Source organism: Cibotium barometz, chromosome 21, assembly GCF_041138505.1.
Source record: "Cibotium barometz isolate CiBa-2024 chromosome 21, ASM4113850v1, whole genome shotgun sequence".
NCBI lineage: Eukaryota > Viridiplantae > Streptophyta > Polypodiopsida > Cyatheales > Cibotiaceae > Cibotium > Cibotium barometz.
Window position 1 is genome coordinate 55,108,438 of NC_141066.1, and position 6,000 is coordinate 55,114,437.

Below are 6,000 nucleotides of genomic sequence, written 5' to 3' on the forward strand. Positions count from 1 at the left end.
TAGGCGGCGTCTTCCATCTTCAAGTGGCTACATCTGGTGTCCCACTCAAGTAGCTACACATAGATACCTCGGGTATTGGACTTCCATCTGCCATCTTCAAGTAAGTGAATTTTCAGATTTAAGTAAAGTATTTTGTGATAAATCTGATAAGGGACTCTCTCCACGGCAACACCCGTTCGGTGCCGGGTAGTCCAAGCTCTTGGAGAACCACGGTCCAAAGGTGCTGAGATCGGGAGAGCCAGGCGTTAGTACAGGAGCGCCTGTTTGTATGTGGTCCTGGAACACCAGTTGGGCGCTCTCCGCGGAGTCCAGTGAAAGCACAGGACCGTAGAGACTGGACCACTCAAGTGGTTGCTCTACTTCGAACGTCGACTTCGACCCTTTTTGTTTGGTACTATATTCATTTGTACATGGACATCATCTGGTTCTTGGAACCCATGGAGCATTGTATTTGTTAAATACTCCCAATAAACATATCATATATTGAGGGGGGGGTCGGCCCGTTCCGGCCCCAGTGCTGGTGTCCATCTATCTCATTTCATTTCATTTCAATTTCAAGTTGTTATTAAGTTGTCCATTTCAAATTGTGGTATTAAGTTGTGCTATTACGCGTGTGGGTGTCCAACGGAGTCTATTCCCACTTGACAGGATCGGTTTCATTGGTATCAGAGCACGGTTGTTTCCCCTCTTCTTAGTGGGGAAACGAACCTGTGTATTGGACACCCCGCTTCTAGCACACTTAACACAATGGACAGCCAAGGCAACCCTTTGGAAGTGCCTAATTTGAGGGGTCCATCTAGTGCCTCTCGTAGTTCTGATGCTCTGCAAGGAAGGCACAAGCCCCTTGAAAGGGTAAATGATAGTGAATCAAAGGGTCAACTGTCTCGAGGAAAGACAGTCATGCTTGAACAAGAGCCTGATGCAATGAGAGCTGAAATGGAACATATGAGAAAACTTTTGCAGGCACAAGAGCAAGAGTTAAAATTTTTGCATGAAGATCCCTATGTGCAAAGTGCCATTGAAGCTAGGAAAGCTGATGCAATGGTAGATGTAACTTTTGAGTCCATGGCACGGGAAGTGGGCAAGAAGCCAAGGGAGTTGGCACTTGCCTACCTCCTCCGCAAAGGTGATATCAAAGAGGGGGACGACGGAGAGCTGAAATTCAGAAATCCACCTCGCTTGAAGCATGGAGATCCCGCATCTCATAGGTTGAGGTCTTTTATGCAAAAGGAAGAGGTGACAGTCACCTCTCGTCATGCATCTTCTCCACAGGGTTACCCCATTGATAGGGAAGTTGCGCATACATATCCAGGGCTACCTTGATAATGAACATTTCTTAGTTGCTCCACTAAATGGATGTGATGTATTGCTAGGCAAGCCATGGCATCATAGGCTTGAGCCCCGCAAAGAATACAAGACCAATATGATTTCTTTTATGCATAAAGGCCGCATGCATTTTATTGATGCTGGCAAAGAAGGGGATTCCATCCCACTTGTATCACACATCCAAATTAATAAAGCAATGAAAAAGAGTCTTTCTGCGTACTTGGTTTTTGTTCGTGATAGCCTTGTGCCAAATCATCAAAATGTGGATGCTATGTCTAATGATAGGCTGAATTTTCTTCATGCATTCAACGACTGTTTTGCTGATGCATTGCTAGGAGAATTACCTCCCCAAAGGCCCGAAGATCATCGCATAGATCTTGCGCCAGGTAGTTCTCCACCTAACAAACCCGCATACCGAGTGAGTGCTGCACAAGAAGAAGAGATCATGAAGCAGGTAAATGAGCTTTTAGATAAAGGTTTGGTTCAGCCCAGTTCCTCACCTTATTGCTCTCCTGTGCTTCTTGTTCAAAAGAAGGACGGATCATTCCGCATGTGCGTGGACTATAGAGCTTTAAACAAGCTTACCATCAAGAACAGATTTCCAATTCCGCGTATTGATGATATTTTGGATAAGCTTGATGGTTCGGCTTGTTTTAGCCGACTTGATTTGAAGAGTGGTTATCACCAAATACGAGTCGTGCCACAAGATGTCCATAAAACTGCATTCAGGGCAGCCTTTGGACTATATGAATTTTTGGTAATGCCTTTTGGTCTCACCAATGCTCCTGCTACATTTAATCGTATGATGGATAGGATATTCCGACCCCATCGCAAATTCACAGGAGTATTCTTTGATGATATCTTGGTTTTCTCTAAGAATGAGCAGGAACACAGAACTCGTTTGGTCACAGTGTTCGAAGAGTTGCGGAAGCATAAACGTTTCATTAATGCCAAGAAAAGTGAGTTCTTCCTTTCAGAGATTCATTATCTGGGTCACATTGTATCCAAGAATGGCGTTACAATGGATCCTGCAAAGATTGAGACCATTCGGAATTGGCCCGAATTGCAAAACGTACATCAAGTACGTAGTTTTTTGGGATTATGTTCGTATTACAGGCGTTTCATAAGGCATTTCGCCATGATAGCCACTCCTTTACATGATCTCACAAAGAAGAAAATCACTTTCAAATGGACTTCAAAAGAACAGGATGCTTTCTTGCAACTCAAGCATGCTATCATATGTGGTCCAGTTTTGATTGTTCCTGACTTGCACAAGTCATTCGTAGTTGATTGTAATGCTCGTGGTGATTGCATAGGAGCTGTCCTAAATCAAGAAGGGCATGTAATTGCATACAAGAGCCGTCGTTTGCATGATGCTGAGCTTCATATGGATATCTATGAGAAAGAGCTCTTGGCTGTAATTCATGCCTTAAAGATATGGAAACATTATCTTCTTGGGGCTGAATTTGTAGTCAAGACAGATCATCAAAGCTTGAGATACTTTCTATCTCAAACAAAGCTTTCAGAGAAGCAGATGAGAATGGCAAACTTTCTTTCCATGTTTCATTTTCAGATTGTGCATACTCCAGGAAAGAAAAATGTGGTGGCCGATGCATTATCCAAGAGGCCTTATGTAGCTACAGTCTCAGTGGCCTCTCATGGAGACTTATCTGCTATGCGAGAATTGTATCATTTGGATGCTAATTTTTGCCATATATGGACTGATTTGATGGCTGGTCATTCACATGCCTCTTATGCTATCAACGAGGGTTATCTTATGAAGGATAATTGCCTATGTGTGGTGAAGGATTTGCGTCCAAAGGTTATGGACGAATGTCACGCTCCACCTTATGCTGGTCATAGAGGTATCATGCCTACTACACGCATGATTCAGAGATATTTCTTTTGGCCAAGCATGCGTACAGACATTGAGGCTTATGTGCGTGCATGTATCACTTGCCAAAAGGTGAAATTTGACAGGCAAAAACCTCCAGGTTTGCTTCAGCCATTGCCTATTCCCTCGCAACCTTGGGAAAGTATTACTATGGATTTTATTATGGACTTGCCTATCCCAGCATGGGAATGCTGCTATTTGGACCATTGTGGACAGGTTTAGCAAGCAAGCTCATTTCTTGCCCGTCAAAGTGCACTGCAACCAGTCTGCCGCAGTACCTTCAGCTGGTGGCTGCGCATGCCCAACTCCAGCAGATTTTCCATCTCATGCAGGCAGCACTCCAACTTCAACAGGCGACTGTCCACTGTGTGTCCTCTCCCGCAAACTGTGCGCTACAAGCCGGTGGCTGCAAGCTGCCATCCCTTCTCCACTGTAGCCTGGCAACCATACAGGCTGTGTGTCACCTCCATGCAGGTTGCACTGCCTTCACAGCAGGCCCCTATGTATTTATCTCCAGCGGGCTGCTCCTCTTCTCCTTTGTAGGCGGTTGTGCCTCCTTTCCATAGGCGACGTCTTCCTTCTTCAAGTGGCTACATCTGGTGTCCCACTCAAGTAGCTACACACAGATACCTCGGGTATTGGACTTCCATCTGCCATCTTCAAGTAAGTGAATTTTCAGATTTAAGTAAAGTATTTTGTGATAAATCTGATAAGAGACTCTCTCTCCACGGCAACACCCGTTCGGTGCCGGGTAGTCCAAGCTCTTGGAGAACCACGGTCCAAATGTGCTGAGATCGGGAGAGCCAGGCATTAGTACGGGAACGCCTGTTTGTGCGTGGTCCTGGAACACCAGTTGGGCGCTCTCCGCGGAGTCCAGTGAAAGCACAGGACCGTAGAGACTGGACCACTCTATTTCATGAATTATTTGTCCATGCAACACACCAACACCGTGAAAGGACCAAGGGTTAATATGAAAGGACATGTCGCTTCAAAAAGACACATCTATTGATCAAAGGATACATCTCTACATAACTATTCAATTCAAGAGTCGCACCCTTCCGTCAGGACTTGTGTATCAATGCAAGCATTTCAGCTTTCCACTCTAAGTGTCTTTACTTTCTGTATTATGTCTCTAATCATGTATCCTACAACACTAATAGACTAAGACATCACAGCAAACAAGCTCCAATCTATAGAATGCCCACAGCCAGAATTCCCTAACGCTACTCAAAAATCAGAAACCCTAAATCAGCACCCTAAAATCAGCCATAGCGTGATTTTTATGGAAGCGAGAGAGAGAACGCCTTTATCAATTTTGCCCAATGTTCCAATTTTCCCTAATTCTGATTTCCCCCAAATTTTCTACACACAGGAAAAAAAAAGGATGGCAAACTATAGCCTCACCAGGCTGTGACCAATGAGTGCTTGGCTCCTTCTGCTCCCACGCGCCAGTCTCCGCCCTTCTAGGCTGAATCGGCCCTACTCGCCGTTTGTCGGTTTTTTTTTTTTTAATGGCTTCAAACCTTAGCCTTATTAAAAAAACAAAGAAGGCCTAATACTTTACGTTGCAGCTAACGACTAAGGCCAAAAAAAAAAAAGAGGCAGGCCGCCCATCCTCTATCTATCTTCTCTATATTCTCTATATATATTATAGGGCCTCTTTTCGCTGACACCTGGTAACTTTTTTAGACCCTACATTAGACCTTGTATGAAGGCTGCACCAGCCACACCGCCTTCTGCACCACCCTCTGCCAGAGTTACTACACCTCTGCAGGCGCCGCCCTTTGCCAGAGCTCCCCCACGTCGAAGGAAGGAGGTTTCGTTGGTCGTCGCCCTCCATCAGCAGCTGCCGATTCATATCCGCATGGTCCCTACCACGTCGTCCTGCAGCGCCGCCGCCCTCCATCAGGTGCCCGGTTCAAATTTCTCTCCCACTCCTCGACCTTGAGCTCTCCTGGTTTGACCTTCTCTCCCACTCCTCGACCTTGAGCTCTCCAGATTTGTTCCTCTCTCTCTCTCTCTCTCTCCCCGCTTCTCTCTGCCTGCAGGTTCGCCCAGCTCGCCTTCTCTCTCTTCGCTCCCCTTAGTTCGCCTTCTCTCTCCCCGCTTCTCTCTGCCTGCAGGTTCGCCCAGTCCGCCTTCGCTTCTCTCTGCCCGCCGCCGCCGCAGGTTCGCCGAGTTCGCCTTCTCTCTCTTCGCTTCTCTCTGCCCGCAGGTTCGCCCAGTTCGCCTTCTCTCTCCCCGCTTCTCTCTGCCTGCAGGTTCGCCCAGCTCGCCTTCTCTCTCTTCGCTCTCTGCCTGCTGCAGGTTCGCCCAGCTCGCCTTCTCTCTCCCCGCTTCTCTCTGCCCGCAGGTTCGCCCAGCTCGCCTTCTCTCTCCCCGCTTCTCTCTGCCTGCAGGTTCGCCCAGTTCGCCTTCGCTTCTCTCTCTTCGCTTCTCTCTGCCCGTAGGTTCGCCCAGTTCGCCTTCTCTCTCCCCGCTTCTCTCTGCCTGCAGGTTCGCCCAGCTCGCCTTCTCTCTCTTCGCTCCCCTTTTTCCCACCCACCCTTGCTCAGGCCCCCAAGGCAGCAACATAACTCTCCCCTGCACCTGTAGCTGAGCATCTTGTAGGTCGCATTTTTTGAGTCTCCCCCAAAGGGGAGAGGGTACCCTTGAGGGGGGACTCGTTCCACCAACAGCCCTCTCCTTTATCAGCAGCAACACATGGAAAGTAAGAAGTCTTTTGCCTCAGTCACCGCTTCACGAATACCGCCCATTCCTCCACCCGACACCATGGGAAG

General features: G+C 47.4%; 1 protein-coding gene across 1 annotated transcript in view; it reads right to left on the reverse strand.

Annotated features, from left to right (window-relative positions):
* The window catches only part of LOC147627383 (phosphopantothenoylcysteine decarboxylase-like), an 81,415-nt gene extending 76,642 nt beyond the window's left edge, over positions 1 to 4,773 (reverse strand). Inside the window, exon 1 of the mRNA XM_086816030.1 lies at positions 4,625 to 4,773. The gene's annotated coding sequence lies outside the window, so the exon portion shown is untranslated. The remainder of the gene's footprint in view (positions 1 to 4,624) is intronic.
* Between the last annotated feature and the right edge of the window lie 1,227 nt (positions 4,774 to 6,000).